Source organism: Oryctolagus cuniculus, chromosome X (genome assembly GCF_051225735.1).
Source record: "Oryctolagus cuniculus isolate XC-2025 breed Fujian yellow rabbit chromosome X, ASM5122573v1, whole genome shotgun sequence".
Taxonomy (NCBI): Eukaryota; Metazoa; Chordata; class Mammalia; order Lagomorpha; family Leporidae; genus Oryctolagus; species Oryctolagus cuniculus.
In genome coordinates, this window is record NC_142888.1 from 19,116,612 (window position 1) to 19,140,510 (window position 23,899).

General features: G+C 35.7%; 1 protein-coding gene and 1 pseudogene across 15 annotated transcripts in view; one reads left to right on the top strand and one right to left on the bottom strand.

Annotated features, from left to right (window-relative positions):
• Window positions 1-23,899, bottom strand: part of DMD (dystrophin) — a 2,249,390-nt gene that overhangs the window by 1,842,823 nt on the left and 382,668 nt on the right. The gene's annotated exons all lie outside the window — the stretch shown is intronic.
• LOC103351783 (ubiquitin-conjugating enzyme E2 variant 2 pseudogene) overlaps window positions 1-23,899 on the top strand; it is a 116,718-nt pseudogene that overhangs the window by 89,132 nt on the left and 3,687 nt on the right.

Consider the following 23,899-nt stretch of genomic DNA (forward strand, 5'->3'; position numbering starts at 1 on the left):
TCTTTGGAAATCTTACAGTCAGACCAAAAAAAAAAAAAAACAGAAGAAAATAGAAAAATTTTAATAAGTATTGGAGATTTATGGGATATTATCAAATGACCCAACATATGGGTCGTAGGAGTTCCTGAAGGTGTGGCAAGAGAGAACAGAGTAGAAGGCCTAATGAAATTATTACAGAAAACTTCCCCAATTTGGAGAAAGAAAGGGATGTCCAAACAGAGGAAGCACATAGAACTCCTAATAGACATGACCATGACACATTATAGTTAAACTCTCCACAGTAAAACATAAAGAAAAGATTCTGAAATGCGCCTGAGAGAAATGCCAGATTACTTTCAGAGGATCTCCAATTAGACTCATAGCTGACTTCTCATCAGACACCCTATAGGCTAGAAAGGAATTGTGAGATAAAGTCCAAGTCTTAAAAAGAAAAGCTGTCAACCCAGATTACTGTGCCCTGCAAAGCTCTCATTTATGAATGAAGGTGAAATAAAGAATTCCTGTAACAAACAGAAATTGAAAGAATTTGTCACCACCCATTCAGCCTTACAAAAGATGCTTAAGGATGTGCTACACACAGAAACACAGAAACATGGTCATCACTATGAAAGAAGGTGAAGGCAGAAAATCACCCAGTAAATGCACAAAGGGAATTTCAAAGTAAAAAAATAAAACAGGAATATTTACGGAAAAATGGCAGGACCAAGTCGTTACTTGTCAATAGTCACCTTGAATGTAAATGGCCTCAACTCTCTAGTTAAAGGACACAGACTGACTGAATGGACTAAAACAAAACTCATCTATTTGCTGCCTACAAGAAACACATCTCACCAACAAAGATGCATGCAAAGTGAAAGGATGGGAAAAGATATCCCAACAGAAAAAAAGAGCTGATATAGCCATCCTAATATCAGACAAAATAGACTTTAACAGAAAAACTGTTAAAAGAGACAAAGAAGTGCACCATGTAATGATTAAGGGATCAATTCAACAGGAAGATATGACTAATATAAACATATATGCAACTAATTACAGTGCACCTGGCTATTTAAAAAAGGTTAATGGGTTTAAAATGAGACATAGACTTACATACAATAGTAATGGGGGACTTCAATATCCCACATTCAGCAATTGACAGATCAACCAGATAGAAAATCAGCAAGGAAACAGAGTTAATTGATACTATAGACCAAATAGATCTAACTGATATCTACAGAACTTTTAAGCACAGAGTTGCAGAATAGATACTAGGATAGATCACATGCTAGACCATAAAACAAGTCTCAGCAAATTCAAAAAAATTGAAATCATACCATGCATCTTCTCAGGCCACAATGGAATGAAACTGGAAATCAACAACTTAAGAATGTCTAGATTATCTGCAAACACATGGAGACTGAAGAACATGATCCTGAATGAACAGGGGGTCATAGAAGAAATCAAAAGAAAAATCAAAAATTTTCTGAAAATGAAGATGATAATACATCATATCAAAATATATGGGGGCCAGTGCTGTGGCACAGTAGGTTAATCCTCTGCCTGTGGTACCGGCATCCCATATGGGCACTGGTTCTAGTCCCAGCTGCTCCTCTTCTAATCCAGCTCTCTGCTGTGGCCTGGGAAAGCAGTGGAGGATGGCCCAAGTGCTTGGGCCCCTGCACCCATATGGGAGACCCAGAAGAAGCTCCTGGCTCCTGGCTTCGGATCAGCATAGCTCTGGCCGTTGAGGCCATTTGGGGAGTGAACCAACAGAAGGAAGACCTTTCTCTCTCTCCCTCTCACTGTCTGTAACTCCAACTCTTAAATAAGTAAATAAAATCTTCTAAAAAAATTAAAAGAAAATGTATGGGATACAACAAAAGCAGTGTAGCAAGGGAAGTTTATAGCAATTAGTACCTACATGAAGCAATTGGAATGGTAACAAATAATGAGCTATCAATGCATTTCAAGGACACAGAAAAAAATCAAATCCAAAATTAGTAGGAGGAAAGAAATAATTAAAATTAGACAATAAACAAATATAAAACCCAAAAATAATAAAGATCCATGAAATGAAGAGCTGTTTTTTTTTGAAAAACATTGAACAATATTGATACACCATTTGTCCAACTAACCAAATGAAGAGGGAGAAGACTGAAATCAATAAAAATCAGAAATCAGAGATAAAAAAGGAAATGTAACAACAGATATCACAGAATTAAATGAATCATCAGGAATTACTACAAAGAGATGTATGCCAACAAGTTGGGAACCCTAGAAGAAATGGATAGGTTCCTAATCCTATACAATCTACCTAAATTGAATAATGAAGACATAGAAAACCTACAGATCAATAACCAAGACAGAAACTGAATCAGTAATAAAGAAAAGCCCAGGACCAGATTACTTCCCTGCTGAATTCCACCAAACATTCAAAGAACAAATTCCAATTCTTTTCAAGCTATTCAAAACAATTGAAAGGGAGGTAATCTTCCCAAACTCCTTCTATGAAGCCTGTATCACCTTAATTCCTAAGCCAGAAGATACAACAGAGAAAGAGAACCATGAACCAATATCCCTCATTAACATGGACACAAAAATTCTCAACAAAATATTAGCTAATTGAATCACACGACTCATCAGAAAGATCATTCACCTGAACCAAGTGGAATTTATCCCTGGTATGCAGGAATGGTTCAACATTCACAAATCAATGTGGCATACCACATTAACAAACTGAAGAACAAAAAAATGGTTATCTCAATAAAGGCAGAGAAAGCATTTGATAAATGCAACACCCTTTCATGATGAAAACTCCAAGCAAATTGGGCATAGAAGGAATATTCCTCAATACAATCAAGGGAATTTACGACAAAACTTTGGCCAGCATCCTATTGAATGGGGAAAAGCTGGAAGCATTCCCCCTAAGATCCGGAACCAGACAATTATCCCCACTCTCACTATTGCTATTTAATATAGTACTGGAAGATTTAGCCAGACCCATTAAACAAGGAAAAGCAATCAAAGGGATAAACATTGGAAAAGAGTAAATCAAACTATCCCTATTTGCAGATGACAAAATTCTATACATAGGGAATCCAAAAGACCCTACTGAGAGACTATTGGAACTCATAAAAGAGGTTGGCAAAATGGCAGGATATATAATCAACACATAGAAATCAATAGCCTTTTTATACACAATGTCTTGGCTGAGAAAGAACTATTAAAATCAGTCCCATTCACAATAAATCCAAAAAGAATTAAATAACTTGGAATAAATTTAACCAAGGATATCAAAGATCTCTATAATGAAAATTACAAAATACTAAAGAACAAATAGAAGAAGAAACTAAAAAGTGAAAAAATCTTCCATGTTCATGGACTGGAAGAATCAACATCATCAAAATGTCCTTATTAGCAATAGCAATTTAGATTCAATGTGATCTCAATCAAAATACCGATGACATTCTTCACAGATATAGAAAAAATGATGCTAAAATTCATATGGAAACAAAAGAGACCCTGAATAACTAAAGCAAACTTATACAATAAAAACAAAGCCAGAGGCATCACAACACCTGAATCCAAACATACTACAGGGCAATTATAATCAAAACAGCCTGGTACTGGCTCAAAAAACACTTGTAGACAAATGAAATGGAATAGAACCTCCAGAAATCAATACATGCATCTTCCACTGACGAACAGTTCATACTATTTGTTGAACTCTTTCATTTAGTGCAGGGTTAACTATATGATCATTAAGTAAGCTGAAAACAGATCTTTGTAAAAATTAAGAGTAGGAATGTGAGAGTGAGGAGGAGGAAGAGTTGGAGCATGGGCGGGCAGGAGGGAGGGTAGGGGGGAAGTGTCACTATGTTCCTAAATTTGTATATATGAAATACATTAAACTTGTATAACTTAAATCAAATTTAAAAATACATTAAAATAGAAATTAAATGTTCTATGTATTTTGTAACAAAAATCATAGATCTTTTTTCATTGTATTCAGTTTTGTGTTATTGCAAAAATATCTTTATAAAGTACCTATTTCCTTGAAAATTTATTTTTATTTATTATTTTATTTTATATTAATAAAAATAGAACAGTTTTATGCATTCCATAGGCACAGTTCTAAGAAGACAATCCCATTTCGCCCACTCCTCCGCTCTGCCCCAATCCTCCACCCTCCCTTCCACTTCTCTCTTCATCAGTTTTTGCAAGGATATAATTTTAATCCTCTTCATATTCACAGGCTTAATTCATCACCAATCACAATATTAAACAAAAATTCGGAAGACTGCATTTACACAAAAGTATAAACAAAGTCTAAAAATGACAATCAGATCTCAAAATGACCATTTCATTCCTATACATTTTTATATTCTATATTAACTGCCACATATCAGAGAAAATATATGATATATGTCTTTTGGATACTGGCTTATGTCACTATGCATAATGATCTCTAATTGCAAATGTTTTGTTCAGAACAAGAGTATTTCATTATTTTTCATGGTAGAGTAGTAGTATTCCATCATGTATATATACCACAATTTCTTTATCCAATCATTAGCTGATGGATATCTGATTTGATTCCATATTTTAGCTACTGTGAATTTAGCTGTGATAAACTTGGGGAACAGATATTTCTTTCATATAATGATTTCATTTCATGCTGGGTTATATGGTAGATTTATTTTCAGCTTTCTGAGGAATCTCCATACTGTTTTCCACAATAGCTGTACTAGTTTACATTCCCACCAACAGTGGATTAGGGTACCTTTTCCCCTATATCCTTGCCAGCATTTTTTTTGAAATTTTGGTTGATAGCCATTCTAATTAGGTGAGGTAAAACCTCATTGCGGTTTTTATTTCTAAATCCCTGATGGCTTGTGATCCTGAGCATTCTTTTTGTGTCTATTGGCCAGTTTTATTTCATCCTTTAAAAATCCTTTGCCCATTTCTTAATCGGATTATTTTGTTGTTGTTGAGTTTCTTGAACTCTTTATATATCCTGGATATTAATCTTTTATCAGCTGCACAGTTTGCAAATATTTTCTCCTATATTCTCAGTTGCCTCTTCACTTTGTTAGTGTTTCCTTAGCAGTACAGAATCTTCTTAGCTTCATGTGAACCCATTTCTCTATTTCTGTCTTCATTGACTGTACTTCTGGGGTCTTCTCCAATAAGTCTTTGCCTATGCCAATGTTTTGCCGTGTTTCCCCAATGGTTTCCTCTAGTAATTTGATGGTATCAGCTAGTAGATTTAGATCCATTTTGAGTTGAACTTTGTATAAGGTATAAGGTAGAGGTCTTGTTTGTTTATTCTTAGGTCTTAATTTTCTTTGAATTTCCTGGCTTTTATATGAGAGTTGGTATGTTTTTTACAATTTCAATGGTTTTTGACCTTTGCTGCACATTAAGGTCATCTGGGGATCTTTTAAATATCCCCAATGGCCAGGTTGCCTCACAATCCAAAAACCTATCATGATGATCCAAATAACAGGAAATGTAGAGGACCATTGGATATGCTAAAATATGCAGATAGTGGGTGTCTTTACTAGTGGTTAGTACCAGGATTCCATTCCTGCCTTAGGCTTCTGATTCCAATTTCCTGCTGATGTGGACCATGAAAGGTGGTAGTGATGGTTCAAGTGGTTGAATTTCTGGCATCCCTGTAGGATACCTGGATTGGGTTCTGGCTTTGGGCTTTTTCTGGGCCCATTTCCAGGCCATTTAGGACATTCGGGGAATGAACCATGAGATAGGGTGTTTCTCCTTTTCTTTCTCTCCCTCATAAAATTTTAAAAACAAATCTAAAATTAAAAATGCAAGAAAGGAAGTGTCAATGATTAAAACTCAAGGTTTATATATTTTGCAACAGCAGCTACTTTGGCAAATTTGTAAACAAGCTAATCCTAGTATCTCGGAAAAACACAAGCTTAAATTTGCCTGGAGCTACAGCTCGCAAAATATTGTCCGGCATATACCCCATGCAGAGAAATCATTATACTCACCAAAACTTATGAAGGAGGATCATTTTTCAACTACAATCTTTAACTGCTTTTTGGAAAATTCATTCATATTTCCTTAAGCAAGTTTTAGAAAACATATACATGAGCAATTATGAATTTGGCCTTCAGCCTAACTCAAGAACTGAAAAAAATCTCAGTATGATGAATTCATTTATTTTTTCTTCCTTTCTTTTCTTCCAATAAGTAGACATATCCATTTTAAAAATGGCTCAATTATAGCATTTGATACCAACTTCCTCATTAATGGTAACAATTCAAATTATGTTTATTTGTTCACATAAGTATAATTTTTCCAAATGAAAATAAGTTGTACATGGGTTGACAATGAATGGCTTCATTCAGCACTATGACAAAGATAGTCGAATTCAGCATTACTTAGCCACCTAATAAAAAACCTAGTAATAATTCATCCATGAAGCTGTTCATCACATAAAAGCAATTGTTAATTAACTTTTTATAGAGGGAACTCATATATTTTTCATGCTATCCTAACATTTCAAAAATGTCCTGGGAAATTAGAAAATTAAGATAATGTAAACTATTGATATATTATAATTCCAACAATGAAACATCTTGCCCAGACCTCTAATGAGGGTTCACAGCAAAAAAAGGGGCTGGGGAATGCATAAAGACATGGCAGGCAGGGAGAGAGGAAGCCCAGCTTCCTATGAAGATGTTTTAGAGAAAGACTGCAATTCCTATGGTATCAATGCAATTTGTCTAAATTTGCCAGTTATAAAACTGAATCCTTAACTGGTTAAACAAATTCATGTAGCTAGCTATTGTTATACAAATAGCTCTTTTGGAGATTTTTCTACTACAGTTTTTACTTTAAGTAAACACTTCTTGGTCTTGACAATAGCCAATGGGAAGGATCCCTCTACTTTCAACTAGTGGGAAAGGAGAGATTTGACTCCTCTTGGAATAAATCAACTTATTTAGACAATGTTAGATTGAGAGATATAGTCTTTTCCCTGTTCTCTGGATCTACAAAGGGCTCCCCCCAGATTTTGTGAAACTGCATAGAAGGAATTAGAGTATCCAACATATAGCAGGCTACCTTTGTGTTTGTCCTAGTAAGTGGAGCTTTAGTAGCAAACTCAGTTTGATTCAGAAGAATAAAAAGAACTGAAATTTCTTTCACCTTAGTATTATGGAAGAGGTTTATCTTGGATCATCCATTTTTGTGAGCATGAAATCTGGAATAGAATAGTTTGTTTCCACATGTTCATTCTCTCTTTATTTCTACCTATTTTATTCTATCTGTGTTACTTCTATTAAATGCATCTGCAGTGAACTTTTCAATTGCTGAAGTGTGTTTACCGGTTCCATATGCTTAGATTCTGAGGTAGGCTAAATAGAATCCTTAATTCTAGGAAGTAAATCAGGCCAAGGTATTTAAATAACTTGACCAAGGTTAAACTATTATCTGTAGTTGATATGGGAAGAGAACTTTGAGATAATGTTACCTTTACTTTGCTATGTTTCCAAAACTGTATTTGAAACATTAACCAGAACAATACTATCTGTGAAGCATTTTACATTTTCAAAAGCCCATTAACTTCACATTATTTATCAAAGCAACCTTGGTGCTTAGATATAGTTTTCTTAATTTCAGAGGTGAAAAAATTAAAAATCATGGAGTTTCTCAAAATTTCATCATTTTAAAACTACCATATTATCCAGCCATCACATTACTGGGTATATATTCCAGGCAAATGAAATCACTTTTTCAAAGAAATACCTCTACGACCATGTTTATTATATCATTATTTCCAATAGCCAAGACATGGAATTAACTGAGGTGTCTAGTAATAAATGAATTAATTTCTGAAGTGTGGTGTATATATATTATATATACACATATACACACATATATACTTATATATACATATACATATACATATACATATTGGAACACCGTTCAGACATAAAAAGAATGAAATTCTGGTGTTTGTTGTGACATGGTTAGAATTAGAGGACATTATGTTATGTGAAATAATCTAGGAACATAAAGACAAATAGGGCATCTTCTTGCTTATATGTGGAAGCAAAATGTTTATTTCATAGAAGCAGAGAGTAGAATAGTGGTTACTAAAGGTTGGGAAGGGTAAGTGGTAGGGGGTTAGGAAGGAAGATCAGGTAACAGGTACCAAAATACACTTAGATAGAAGCATTAAGTTCTACGGCTCTATAGCACAGTGGGGTGACAGTATTTTACAACATTTTGTTATATATTTTAGAAAGAGCTAAAAGAGGAGTTTGAAAGTGTAAAATGTCTGATACAAATAAATGACAAACGTTTCAAGTGATGGATATGCTAATTATCCTAATTTCATCATCGTGTATTATCTATAAGTATCAAATCCTCACTGTACCTCATAAATATGTACAATTATTCTGTCAATAAAAATGCTTCTTGACAAAACACACAAACAAAACACTTCATTTATTTGATAACTAAGCAAATGTTTGGCCTCAACGTCTAATAAGCTGAAATCCTATCTTTTTCCATCAAACCATGGCTTTCTGTTTATTCTTCATACAAACTACTTAAAATAAGTATCTTTTGTTTAAATAGTTTAAGATGTTTTAGAGTATCTTAACATTTAAAAAACTGGATAAATGTCATTGAATTAAGAATATACTCATTTATTTCCTTGGAAAACCTGGAGATCAAGTGTATATCAAGTAATATTTTTGAGATTGTAATAGCCCCCATTGTTTCACACACACACACACTCACACATGCGCGCACGTGCTTGACAGAGATGAGAGAAGGAGGGGAGGGAGAGAGGGAGATATGGGGGGGGGAGATTTTGATTGATTTGTGATTACCACAGAAAATATTGGCAACATTGAAGTCTGCCTCAAAGTGAGATGGAGAATTACTGGGAAACAGTACTGCACAAGGACACACTGTTCTTTTGTTAACAGTACACAAGAAATAAGAAAATATGCTCTTCTTTACTTCTAAAGTTCTGACAGTTTCTTCCTTATCATGCCCCCATTGTGCTATCGCCTTTCATTTCTCCCTTTCATTCAAAATGTTGCCTACTCCATTTTATATTTTAATACAAAGAAAATCCTTGTGATGGGAAATGCAATGGTAAAAAGTAAAGAAACATTTTCTAAAAATGCTGATTATAATATATTCTTAGTAGCCTGGGATGAATCTGCATTAGTCTCCCAAATAGGTTCACCCAAGAAGGTCAGCATAATGGCAAATTTAATAGCAATAAGACCTCACCTTTTTTGAATATTTCCCTAAAAGAAAGGCTCAGTGCTAAATGGAACAAGGAGGTCACTTTGTCATATGGCATCACGAGCATTTCTTCATAAATTTGAGACCGAAGGCAGATGCACCAGTGCTCTGGTATGGCTTTCCTAGTTGATTTGCCGTGGTCCATGGTGGATAAATCATTCCAAGTGCCAAGAAAGTAAGCCTTCTCGCTTTTATTTAAATGGCAGAAGGTGACCACTGTGACCACACTATTCAGTAGTCTTAGAGGACAGACATAATTTTGTTGGAAAAATAGAAAGACATCCGAGGCAGATGAAATAGCCAGTAAAAAGGTACAGAGAAATAAAATAGGCAGGCTCTAGGAGGAATCACAGGTAGGCTGGCATTGCTAAAGTATAAGATATGGAATCAGAGGCTGTGGTAAATCTAGAAGTGTAGCCATGAGTGAGATTGTAAGAAACCAGTATTTCATGCTTGCAAATTAGATTTCCTTATGTAGACACTAGTATTTGCCTATGTGTGTTTAAGTAGGATGAAAGATAAGACATGATGATGATAATAAAACCAATGAAAATGGCAAGGATTTACTGAGCATTTCAACAAGTCAGACACAATCCAAACTACTCTTCACGTATTAGCAATTTAAGTCTCATAGAAAAAGGTTTATTATCATTATTTTACAGATGAGTGATGAAGTGACTTGCTAGATATTATGGACCTAATGAATAGTAATGCTGACAAGGAAACACGATTCCACGGGGCCCTCCACTGCACTATCTTGTATGTTTAGAGAGATCACACTGATGGCACTAGTAAATGGGGGAAGCTATTGGAGACTACACTCTGCATGTCTACACAACATATGGGAATGTATTTCATGGATAGCAGAATTCAGAAACACCTTGCCAGTAAAAGCAAGTAGTATAAACCCCTTTTATAGGTGCTAAGACAGACTCAGAGTGCTGAAATGATTTGGCCTTAGTCTTAGGAATCTTCATTCACCACACTTTCTATTTATTAGAAATAAACTGCTCCAGTTTTCTAAAAATTCATCATTTTAGAAAACACAAAAAAGTACTCTTTTTTAAAATCTATTTAGAAGGGCAAGAGATAGATATGCAAAACGCATGTGCACAAAGGCACAAAGTGTCTGGAAATCTCATAGACATATTCATTGTGTACTCTTTCATTTATTTATTTTTAATGATTTATTCATTTATTTGAAAGGCAAAGTTACAGAGAGAGAGAGAGAGAGAGAGAGAGATCTTCCATCTGCTGGTTCACTCCCCAAATGGCCGCAACAGCTGGAACTGCGCTGATCTGAAGCCAGGAGCCAGAAGCCAGGAGCTTCCTCTGGGTCTCCCATGTGGGTTGCTGGGGCCAAAGGATTTGGGCCATCTACTACTGCTTTCCCGGGCCTTAGCAGAGAGCTGGCTTAGAAGTGGACCAGCCAGGACTTGAACCGGCGCCCATATATGATGCCAGCACTGCAGGCAGTGGCTTTACCTGTTACGCCACAGCATCAGCCCCTTTCATTTATTCATTCATCCATTGAATAATCACTTCTAGAGTCTTTTATGAACCATGTATTATGATCTTGGTTCAGGGAATATTAGTGAGGTAAGGAGACAATTGAATTTGCTTTTGTACACTGAATTCTGTCCAATTTGCAGATGGTACTTGGTTGATTGAACTTTCTAAAGCTACCTTCTAGGATTATCAAGTTCCTGCCCCCAAATATTTTACACTAGACAAAAATACCACATGCACCATAAACTGAGAAAAATATCAGTCCAGGGAGGCTCATTCTGTGCTCAAAATATTTACATTGTCCATTGACAGGCAATGCTATAAAACTACTGGAGGTATTTTAATATCTACAGCTTCTGATTATACTTATCCCTTTTTGTGATGGAATGCAAAGAGTAGACAAACTAGTAGCCTTCCTTTAGGTCACTATTTCCCCAGCCCAGGAGTTCCTAAAATCTTGGGGTGGCAATCTAACTGCATATTTGACACAGCTATTTATTTGTCTGACCCCAACAGTCTGCTTCTAAGGACAAGCTTCTCTAGCTATATAATTTTAAGGGGCAAATATCAACATTTGAAGAAAACAAGTGTGCTTGAATGTCACTCTACCTTATGATTCATATGTTATTCCTAGGGTGTTCTCCAGCAAGTTAAGTGGGCTATTGTACACACAAAAACCCTGAAATTCTGACATCTTCTATTACTTCAAACTGACTGAAAATCAGCTTTTCTTCCATTGAGATAAATTACTTGACAGTCAGTTGAAAAATTCTTCCCATGGGCTTCTCTTTCCTGGAAACTTTCCCACCCCCAGTCCTCAGAAATATATTTGCTGGGTTTTAGTCTATCCCAAGGCATTATTCATATAATCCAAGGAAACCTAAGAGGGACTCGATGACTAATTTGCAATGATCTGAGGTACCTGAAATATTTTATTCATTTTATTTTTATATTTCTTTGAAATAAATGTACTTAATATCCTACGGGTAACTCTGATATTAAAAAGTCACATTTATTACCTATATACCAGAGCCTATATCCCAAAATAGAATTATTTATGAGAAACCCTAACACAAATAAAGATACTAAACCCTCAGGGCCTCTTGTGCTTTTATATTTGACATCTCCTCTTTTCAAATATTCATGTAGAATAGCCTTAAGTAGAAACTTCAAAAAGTGCTAGCATAAAATATTTTCCTGAGCCACTTTCCCATGGATGGGGTGCTTTCTCAATGTGGACTCTCAGCAATAGTCTCTGCCCAAACGAAGAAGGGGAACCTTTCCAATAGCTTGTGAATGCCAACATTTGCTCTGCTTCTCTTGCTTACTTCAGAGCAATCACAGGTCACCACATGTTTCCAGCATCAGAGATGAAGTTCCAATTGATTTCATCACACGGTGATTCGTAAACTTTCAGTCTCATGTGAGGCTGGGATATCTTTCACAACCCTTAATATAGTTTCCAACTGCTTCATGCTCCATATATCAGAAATCCATTCACCACCCATTTCCCAAAATTTAGAAGTTTCAGTTTAAAAATAAAGGTCCATAAGTGAGTTCATCTTATTTTTCAGATAATAGGTTCTGGCTCTCAGATCCGGCAGGCTTTTTTTTTTTTAAACGTCTTACCTTATGTTAAATTTCATACTGATGATTTCTAATATTGTTCATGCTTCACATCAGTAGAGTTTCTGAATTCAAATGCAAATTTAACTTAAGATGTGAGAAAACTTTTGAATTGAAAAATAACTTTTAAATACAAAAGATGTAATGATGCTTTCTCATACCAAAAATAACACGAGTCACCTAATACCTAATACAAGTGTGCATTATAGAGATACATAAGATGTATTAGAGTCAAAACTATCCATTTGTGTATTTTCCATTCGTTCAGCATATAATCACCATGCAAGTCACTTATGCCCCAACATAATGCTTAGTTTGTTTTCCCCAACTCTACAACAGGATTGAAAGTACAGGTCTTTAAAAATAACATCAATATTTAATATGTTAAATACAAAATATCATTAGTGTATGTAACCAGAATTTAATTTCTCAATATTAAATAATTTAAGCAACTCAGAAAATTGAGGAAGACATTACTAATCACTAATCACAAGGAGCATGAGAAAATAATATCTAAAAATGCAAATAAATATGAAAATATTCATTACAGATCATTAAAGCCAATGATATGGGACAGAATTTAAAATAATTTTATACTGTCTAAATAGGATAGTCCAAATTATCCAACTGGAATTTTCAAGGACAATATGTTATTACAAGTAAAAATACATATGGCAATTTTAAACTAGGAAAAAGACATAGCCTGATTGTACTACCAAGGAGAAATTTCAGTGAAAATAATAACATATCTTTATCTGCACTAAGAAAAGACAGTGGCTAATCTCCTTATTAATCTACTTTCAGGTTAACAGGTGCAACACTGGTTGGCTGCAGAAACTTTTGTGAATGCTTTTCTTGGGCTGTCCCATCTGCTTCTCACATTTGTGTATACAAAACCATGTGAATATGGTCATCAATATATCATCGCATTTTTAATTTCATTTGCTAACTTCATTGTGACAAAATGCTAGAAAGGAATCAAGCATATTATAATTTTAACATATTAATATGTTTACTAATATTTCTGGACTTTAAGATCTTTGTAGATTTGTAATAGAGAATCAGTTCTGTGCAATGGGTTCCTTCTACCCCAATCCATTCAACCAACTTAAAAACAAACTGCTTCAAGGATCTATAGGAGTACATCAGAACCAAGGATCTCCCATTGAATGGAAACTGTTTCTTCAAAGGGAATGTGACACAGAAACCCAACATGAAACAGATAGAAGTGAGCTATTTAGTTCAAGGAATTATTGTAGAGCGATGGTAGTGGAGATGGCTCTGGAAACACTTCTAGGAATGACAAAGGGTCCAGTGAAATTTTTTTTTTTTTTTTTTTTTTTTTTTTTTTTTGCCAGGCAGAGTTAGACAGAGAGAGAGAGAGAGTGACAGAGAAAAAGGTCTTCCCTCCATTGGTTCACTCCTCAAAATGGCCACCATGGCCCGTGCTGCACTGATCTGAAGCCAGGAGCCAGGTGCTTCTTCCTGGTCTCCTGTGCGGGTACAGGGGCCCAAGCACTTGAGCCATCCCCCACTACCTTCCTGGGCCACAGCAGAGATCTGGACTGGAAGAGGAGTGCCGGTGCCGCAGGTGGAAGATGAGCCAAGTGAGCCACGGTGCCTGCCCAGTGAGGATATTTTTAAAATCCTCTAATTTCCTCCAATTACTAATTTGTGCCCCAGGCCACACCACAGCACTCCTTAAACAGATGTTATGTCTCAACCCCATATCCCATTGAGGTGTGAGGGGTGGGGGGAACACCACTTCCAAATTCAACTTTTTCTATTTTTGGCCATTTCTACTCTTACCAAGTTACACTTACCATTTCTCTCTTACAGTTAGTTGGTTAGCAGTTAGTTTGTGTAAATCTTAAACAGAAACCTGGATCCCTTCATCCCTATTGTACTGAACTGCTCTTTGAATAGCGTATTTGAAAACAGCTAATACATCCCTTAATTTATCAGTTGCTTTCTAGATAGGCTCTTCTTTCCCGATGTTTCTCTTACATTATGATTTCCAGAGCTAAAAAGTAAATATTTGGCCTGATGAATCTATTATTAATGTCAACAAATAGGGTACCACTTAAATTACCATACTATCCTCATTTCTTGTGTTTTTATATCTGTATCAAATGTTAGAGTCATCATAAACTCCAGTGTTTTTATTTTTCTTAAACCAGCGTATCATTTCTGCTCCAGAATATATTTTAGGGGAGAGAGGAGAAAGCTAACTTAAGAAATTATATTTCCCCTTTCAATTTTATCTTGATTCATTCAGCTAATAGTTTAGTGTTTAGTATGTACCAGACACTTGATAAATAGCAATAAACAAAGTGCAGAAGATGCTTGAAAACAAGGATAGTGACAAACAATATATACACTATGATTTCCTGTATATACACACCTGTGATAAAGTTAAACTAATAACTTAGCACAGTAAAAGATGAAGAGCTAATCATAGAGCTATTATATAATACTATAATAAAAGTTATATGAATGTGATCTGTCTCTCTCAAAATATTAAGGTTTTGTTTGAGATGATACAATGCCTACATAAAGTGAAGTGAGTGATGTAGACACTGTGATACAGCATTAGGCTATTGCATATGAGTACTATAATACCATGACAACCGATCTAATAACCAGGATGAACACTGCTATGGATTGCATTAGTTTGGATGTGCACCCCAAAGCCCATGTGTTAAGGCCTTGGTCTGCAGAGTGGGTCCATTGAAAGGAAAAGAGACCATCAGTAGTTGGAGTTCAGTGAGTTCACTGGGGGCATTCTCTTAAAAGGTAACTCTCATTAGATTCATTATTACAGCACCAGTTGAGCCTGGACTCTCTCCTAGCTTCCCAGTTTATCATGTGGCCCTTCCTCTGCATGTGTTAAGCTATTGTCATCCACCACTCTAATCAGACCTTTAGGATCTCCTGACCTTGGACTTGAACTTCCAAACTTGTGAGCCAAATATACCTTTTTCTCTTTATAAAGTTAGCTGCCTTAGCATTTTTTTTTAGTAATAAAAAGTTGAATAATATGTGACTAATACTCAGGTATTGTATGCTGTGTAGATATGGTGGATGATGGAATGATTCACATGTCCTAAACAGGACAAAACAAGATGGTATAGAATTTCATTATGCTATTTATACCAGCATGCAACTTAAAACTTATGAATTGCTTATTTCTTGAAATTAACACTTAATATTTTTGGAATGCAACTGAACACAGGTAACTCAAACCATGGACAGCAAATGAAAAACTACAACACAGGAGGATTACTGTATACATAGTCTATATCTTCATGGTGCATTCATATAACATAAAATACTATAGGGGCTAGCACTGTGGGGTAGTAGGTTAATCCTCTGCCTACAGCACTGGCATCCCATATGGATTCTGGTTCGAGTCCCGGCTACTCCTCTTCCAATCCAGCTCTCTGTTATGGCCTGGGAAAGCAGTAGAAGAGAGCCCAAGCACTTGGGCTCCTGTACCTGTATGAGAGACCCAGAAGAAGCTCCTGGCTCCTGGATTCAGATCAGCTCAGCTCTGGCCGTTGCAGCTGGGAGTGAACCAGCAGACAGAAAACTTTTCTGTCTTTCCCTCTCACTGTCTATAACTCTATCTCTCAAATAAATAAATAAGATATTCTTAAAATAAAATAAAATACTATAATAGCTAATGCATTGGAAATTGGTGATATGGGTATATAGGAAACAGGCTCAATATATCGTCAAACTGGAATATATATATATGCCTTTGTCTGAATTCAGAGACAACTCCTCTAGTTCAAAATGAACACTATCACCTGACTTGATTCTTTCACCTGGAAATATGGAAGTTATTGTTATTTAAGGATCTAGGGATAGGGGAGAAAAGAAGGAAACAAAAGTGTGAGAAAACTTTCACAGCCAGGGTAACCCCTAATAAGAAAAGGAAATGAAAAACCCACAAGATCAACCAAAGCTAAGGATTAGCAATTCAGAAGGAACACTGATTAGTCACATAGGAAAAAATATGGAAGACATAATGTCTGATCAAACAGGCTCCAGTTGGGATAAGAAACACATGGCTGTAGAGTAAGACTGTCTTCAGACAGATGATTGAGAACAGCCTGATTATCAGAAGCATTAGCCAATATCTATAAACCTGTAATAATAAAATCAATGCAAAAGTTACTATTAAGCTCTATGTGTTAATTTTGTTTTATAAGATAATTGAGGAACTGTCATTTTGGAACCATTATATATTGTAGAATAAACCAAATAAGCTATTATACTGTCATTATGAACCTAGAATTTCAGTGTTATAGAAAAGATAGTACAGTAATAATCAAGTAAATTAATTCCTATTTTTAATCCAAGTGGTGATTATCTATATTTATGGCTTATATATTTTTCTGATTGTGCTGTGATTCAGTAACAAAGCTTCAAGATGGACTCAACTGGAAACCATTCTACTTAGTGAAATAAGTCAGTCCCAAAAAGACAGATATCCTGTGTTTTCCCTGATCCAAGGTAACTAATAGAGTACCTAAAATGTAATGGATTGGGGTGAAATACACATTTTGAGATTTGACCGTCTCTTCCGTTGAGGAGCAATGTTTTTTTTTTTTTTCTCTCTCTCTCTTCATACTATTTGTTGAACTCTTTTACTTAGTGTAGGGTTAACTATAACATCATTAAATAAACTGAAAATAGATCTTTGTAAAACTAACAGTGGGAATCTGAGAGGGAGGAGGAAGAAGGGTTAGAGCAAAGGTGGGAGGGAATGTAGGGAGGAAGTGTCACTATGTTCCTGAATCTGTACATCTGAAATACATGAAACTTGTATAACTTAAATAAAATTTAAAAATAAATAAAATAAAAAGATTAATAAATAAAAAGAGAATAAATGAAAATATAATATATAGCAAGAGATCAAGACAACCAAAACACAAGAAATTATAAGAAAGGGAAATTATTTAATAAACTTAGTTACTTTCAATCACTTTTGCAAATTTTGTTTCCTTTAAATTCTCAGATAAACCTTACGTGTGCTGAAATCTCTGAGTTTTTGAGCAGTGGAGGGATTTTCACCAACATAATTGTAGCTTAAATGTTGATATTCTAACACAATATCCTCCCACTATTTAATTTGCCTGAGAACTATCAATTATCTTATATTCGTATCCTTTCACTTACTATATCTGTAAATTATCTAGCAATCTTGTATCCACAGAAAAGGTATATTTTTACCCTGAAGGTAATTTTAATTAAGAGTATAGCCTTTAGCTAAAAATTCCAGCCATTCAATTAATGCTTATTAAGACAGATCTTCATATAGCATTTCCTATTTTCTCCTTTTTTTTCATGTCTGCAAAATGTAGAGGAGTTTTTAACCTAAATAGAAAGTAATCTTATTCACCAATGTGTTACCACATTCACTTGACTTCCATATGTTAAATAAACTCTTTGTTAACCAGCGTGTACATTATCACAAATGTAATGTACACTGTTGCAAATATGCTATTCAAAAGAATTAAACATTTTCTATTTTCTGTAGATCTAGCTTTAACACGCAAAATTACTTTAAAACAACCATACAGGAATTTGTTTCAGGGTGTATTTTTTAATAGATCAAAAGTGATCACTTTTAATGAACTAAGCAGTACTCTCAGTAACTTATTTTGAATATGTTCACTTAATAAATATTTATTTTTTTTCTTAAACATAAAGCTAACTGTACCTTAGCAAGGTAATTGCTTACAGTAATGTATCAGACATGGATCAAAGTAAGTTTCTTATTTGATTATTAAAACAGTCCTATAAGGTACATATTGTTTATTTAAAAGGACTTATTTATTTCAAAGGCAAAATGATAAAAGAGTGGGAGAAACAGAGAGCGAGAGAGAGATCCTCTATCCACTGATTCACTGCTCAAATGGCCACAACAGCTGGTGCTGAGCCAGGCTGCCATCAGGAACCTGGAACTCCATCCAGGTCTCCCACATGGGTGGCAGGGATCCAGGGATCCAAACACTTGGACTATCTTCTGCTTCCTTCCCAGGCAATTTAGCAGGGAGCTGGATAGAAAGCAGAGTAGCGGGAGCTCAGATATGGGATGCCAACTTGCAGAGTGGCTTAACCTGCTGCGCCACAATATCACCCCACGGGTATATTCTCCTTCAGAGTATCCCTCTTTCAAATAAGACAACCAGAGACCCAGAGAAAAGTAAATGACTTGCTTGAAAGCAAAGTAATGAATAAAGTAGAGGTATCTGATTAAAACACAGGCAATATGACCTCAGAGCCAACTCTCAATTACTACATTTTCGTGTCCCTATATCCGGGAAATCGCATCCAATTCCAGCTTTGCTATGTGCTGTTAAAGTACAACACACCCTAAGTTATCAGATTCTAGTCCTGTTCATTATCTTTGAGATTCTATTATTTAAATTAAACTGGACCCTGCCATCTTACACATTTCATCAACCCTCAGCAAAAACTCTGGCTACAATTCTCCAAACTGATGTTTCCAATTTTCTTTCCTCTCGTTCCTGGGCATCACTGAGAATTAAATCTGATTCCCTAGATCCTTACTGGCACTCAGTTTGTCTTGTAGCTATCTCCTCCCTTAGGTCAGATCTGAAAAAGCTCTGCATTCTGCAACCAAAAAATGGATATGCCCTTCAAAGGATTCAGCATCACAGCAAATCATGCATGGGCAACTGCTCTATCTGGAGCCACCACCGCACAGGCCGTTCAGAAAGTCCACCAGAACTCTTGACTCTTCCTTATTCTGCTCTGGGAAATAACTCTGATTGTGAAACTGGTATCTGTGCCATCGCCACAAACATTCAAAGCATAGACCAGAAAATCCATCCTATTGCTATTGCTGTTCTTAGTCTACCAGCAAAAGCTGCTTATAACTTAAAGTGTAGAAATGTGTTCAACTGATTGTTCTCTGGACTCCCAAACTGGATGTATAGGCGGTCATCTACAACCATTAATCTTTGTGTTTCTCAAGTCTCAACAGATGGTTTGGCTGGTACTTAATAAACAAAAGGCAATCAAATGACGAATGGACTCACATTGTTCAGAAGAACAAAGAATGCACCTTCTTGCCTTGAACAGGAGGATAAATTGACAAACACTGTCTCCTTGACCAAACTCTAGCCAGACTCCTCTAAACCTTCTTCTTGACCAGGCCTCAAAACATTTCCCAGTTTCTGTGGGGAGCAGGAACCTCACTTAAGCACTTGTTAACAAATCCCTGTAAGTTGCAAATGGACAAACCTGCTCCTTCTTTCAGTAATTTTTCACTTTCCTGACTTGAATGAGCCCACCCACTCACCTTCATTCTATCATTCTCTCTCTAAAACATCCAGTTACCTCTGTCAAATGGATGTTGAGTGCAGTTCATGCCAGGCTGTTTCCCTGATTGAAATCTGCTTTACCACTTTAACGGATGTTCTGCTTTGTCTTGGACATTTGTTTGGCTCATTTGTTGGTTTGGCTCATTTGTCAAGGCCATATGATTTTTAGACCAGGAATTCTCTCTCCATGGAAGAAGCTGTAAACAATTCAACTATTTGCTTTTTCTGATACATAATTGGTTTTATTTTTTCTCTCATGTTGATGTGATATAAATACAAAGCAAGCAGATTCAATGTAGTTCACAGATACAATTCTAAGAATATAATAATAATTCCTTTCCTCCCTCCCTCTCTGCTTCTCTCTCCCTCCTTTTCTCTATTAATTTTAAAGATAATCTGTATAAACAAAATACATGAAATTTTTTCATCTCATATAAATAAAAATATATCAAAAATTTCTAAGGTAACATTTCAATTTACTTTATAGTTAAAGGCTTAATGCTCCACTAAACAAAGAGTTCAACAAGTAAAACCATCCTAGTTCAGTGGGGATATAGGCAAGGACTATAAACAATAATCAAATGAAAAGATGACATTTTCACTCATATGCTGTAAATTTTAAAATAATCACAGATCATTAAATCTACAGTGATATGTTATTATTAACCATTGGATTGATAAATATATAAAACAAAGTTTGACAAAATTGTATTTGCAGCAATACTGATACACACAGGTATTTCTTTTTTTGATTTTTTGATTTTTTAAATTTTAGGTAGTTTGTTTTAATAAATATCTTTTCTCTGAATCACAGAATCAGTTTTGCCCTCTTATGGAAACATTAGCTAAGGGCTGAAAACAATGCTGCAGGTATGAGAAACAAACATTGGCTTCCATGGTTATTATTAATTTTATAGAAACAGAATGATGGGTCACATGCCTATTGATAGCAAGCAGCAATATAGTTATTTTCTTCTGCTATTATCCTCTGAAAATTCTATTTTCCAATAGATATTATATTCAATAATCAACTACTCTTAAATATTAATAGAAAAGACCATTTCTAGAATAGTAATGGCGCTGTGGCCTAGCAGGTAAAGCAGCCGCCTGCAGTGCCGGCATCCTATACGGGTGCCAGTTTGAGTCCCAGCTGCTCCACGTCTGATCGAGCTCTCTGCTATGGCCTGGGAAAGCAGTAGAAGATGGCCCAAGTGCTTGGGGCCCTGCACCTGCGTGGGAGATCTGGAAGAAGCTCCTGGCTCCTGGCTTTGGATCGGTGCAGCTCTGGCTGCTGTGGCTATTTGGGAAGTGAACCAGCAGATGGAAGGCGCTCTCTCTCTCTCTCTCTCTGCCTCTGCCTTTCTAATATATAAATAAATCTTTTAAGAAAAGAATAATAATGAGATTGAGAAATAGAACATTCTTTATGTATTTACTGATAAGATATACAGCATTTTTCATTTAGGAAGCACATTCATAATTTCCAGACTGTTTTGATCTTGCTTTGATTCTAGGTGTTGTTCTTACAGACCAAGAGTCAGAGAGTTTTGAATATATAGATTGCATTTGAAATAATGGGATTGTAACTCAATTACCCTTTCTCCATTTTAGTAGTCTTCTTTATAAATCTTTTCACCTAACCTTTGGCTCTGTGCCTCCATGCAAGTCTTTTTCATTTATTTTACTGAATAGGCAGTTTTACACAGTTTCACCTTAGGTTAGACTAATGCATTTATAGACTCTTATTCTGGGTTCATTAACAATCTCAGTGAGAGACCAGAAGGTGACCATTAGAATAAAACTGAGTCTTTCTTTTTGCCCTATATCTATCTTTCTATTGTTTGGTTTGAAAATGTCATGATATTTAGATAAAGTCCTGCATACCAACATCAGTGAATGTGCCAAGAGGGGAACATGATCATTTTACTACAATTAGATATAGAGGGGCAGACATTGACACAGTGGTTAAGATGCTGCTTGGGATACCCATACCCCTATTGGAGTAAGTGCATTAAAATCTTGGTCCTGCTTCCAATTCTAGCTTCCTGCCAGTGTGCACTTTGGAAGGCAACAAATGATGCTTCAAGTACTTAGGTTCCTGCCAGTCACGTGAGAAGCCTGGATTGAGCTCTGGCCTCTTAGCTTCAGCCTGATCAATGGATAAAAGACACCTCTCTCTTTCTCTTTCTCTCCTCTCCCTATGCTTTTCAAATACAGTGAAAATAAAAATATGTATATTTATGTGAACATACACATATATGCATAAACATATTTGGGTACTGCATGATTATACTCAATATGTTTTTTTGAATACTATAGTCTATTTTTACATAAAATTATGAATTATGTATAGAAATTTTGGAAATTATACAACATGGATGAATAAAATTTATGTGGCCTGCCATTCTAAAAAAATGTAGTAGAAGGATAAGATATTTCATCTCAGCTTTTTGTTTTGCTGTATTTTTGTCCAACTTGACTTAGGGGTTTTGTTATTTTGATTTGATTTCATCTATTTAGACAGATATTCATTTGCTTTCTTTATGTTTTTCTTCCTCTAAGGAAATATTATACTTAATAAATGTTTGAAATATGAAAGAGTAGCTGAACATAATACTTAATAAAAGGATTTTATGGTATTGTTGACTCACCCATTCTATTTAACCTCAGCCTCCAATTATTCCCACTGCTATTCTGTAAGCAAACTATACATTTTGTTTTAGCTTTAATAAACAGTCATTGTAAATAAATCAGAACATTCTGATACAGCAAAGCCCTTAGCACAATGCTTGTCCCATAGAAACTCAATAACTCTCCAATAAATATCGAATGAAATTTTAATATTTAATTAATGTTCATAATCCCACTAGTCAAAATGACTACTGTTTATAAATATTTTGTTTTATAGTTCTCCATTTACTTTAATTAGCATGTTGAAAAGAAAGTAATATTGTATTTACTTTTTAGCAAAAAGTTGTATTGGCCTTATCTCTGAGCTAATCCCAAGCAGTTATTAGGAGTTGCTTTTGAACTATTTGAGTGTAAACTGCTATGGTTTGTATATGGTTTATCCCCCAAAGGTTCATATGCTGGCAGCTCAGTTCGCAATGTAATGACATTGAAAGGTGGCAGGATTTTAATGGGCAGGGACAAACTGGTGGTGACTAAGTCATGACTGTCCTTGTGAAGGAATTAATACTTTTTTTTAAAAGATTTATTTTATGTATTTGAAAGACAGAGTCACAGAGAGAGGTAGAGGCAGAGAGAGGTCTTCCATCTGCTGGTTCACTCCCCAGATGGTTGCAACAGCCAGAACTGCGCTGATCCAAAGCCAGGAGCTTCTTCTGGGTCTCCCATGCAGGTGCAGGGGCCCAAGGACTTGGGCCATCTTCTACTGCTATCCCAGGCCACAGCAGAGAGCTGGACTGGAAAAGGAGCAGCCGGAACTAGAACCAGCGCCCATATGGGATGCTGGCGCTTCAGGCCAGGACTTTAACCTGCTGCCACAGTGCCAGCCCAAAAATACTGGTATTGTAAAATAGGTTATGTCTCATAGGAGTGAGTTAGCTGCTGAGAAAGAAAGTTGTTACAAAAAAGTGAACCTGCCCTCTCTCCCTCCTTCACTCTTTCTCCTTCTCTCCTCTGTCACACACCATTTGACTTTATCCACCATGTTGTCAAACAACCAGGGCACAATTACCAGGTGCCAGAACCATTCATTTTATACTCTTCAGCCACCAGAATCATGACCAAATAAACCCTTTTTCCATATAAATTTCCCAACGACAAGTATTTTATTATAGCTACACAAAATGGAACAAGACATGTAACATTACTGCTATGTAATTTTCAAGAACACGTACTTCTGTGCCCAAGATTTCTTTGGCTGTTAGAGCATGATTGGTTGACATTTGGTGTCTCCTAATGAAAACAAGAATGAAGCCATTTCAGGTGTGTACATATTGATCTCACTCATGCTCTTCTTCCAGTAGTGAGAGCACAACCTTATTAATTAGGGAAACTCTTATGAAAAACATTTTTATACTGAAACTTCAGTTTCCTAAACTCAAGAGTTTATTATTTTCATTGTGGTATAATGAAAATAGCACACCAAAACAGAA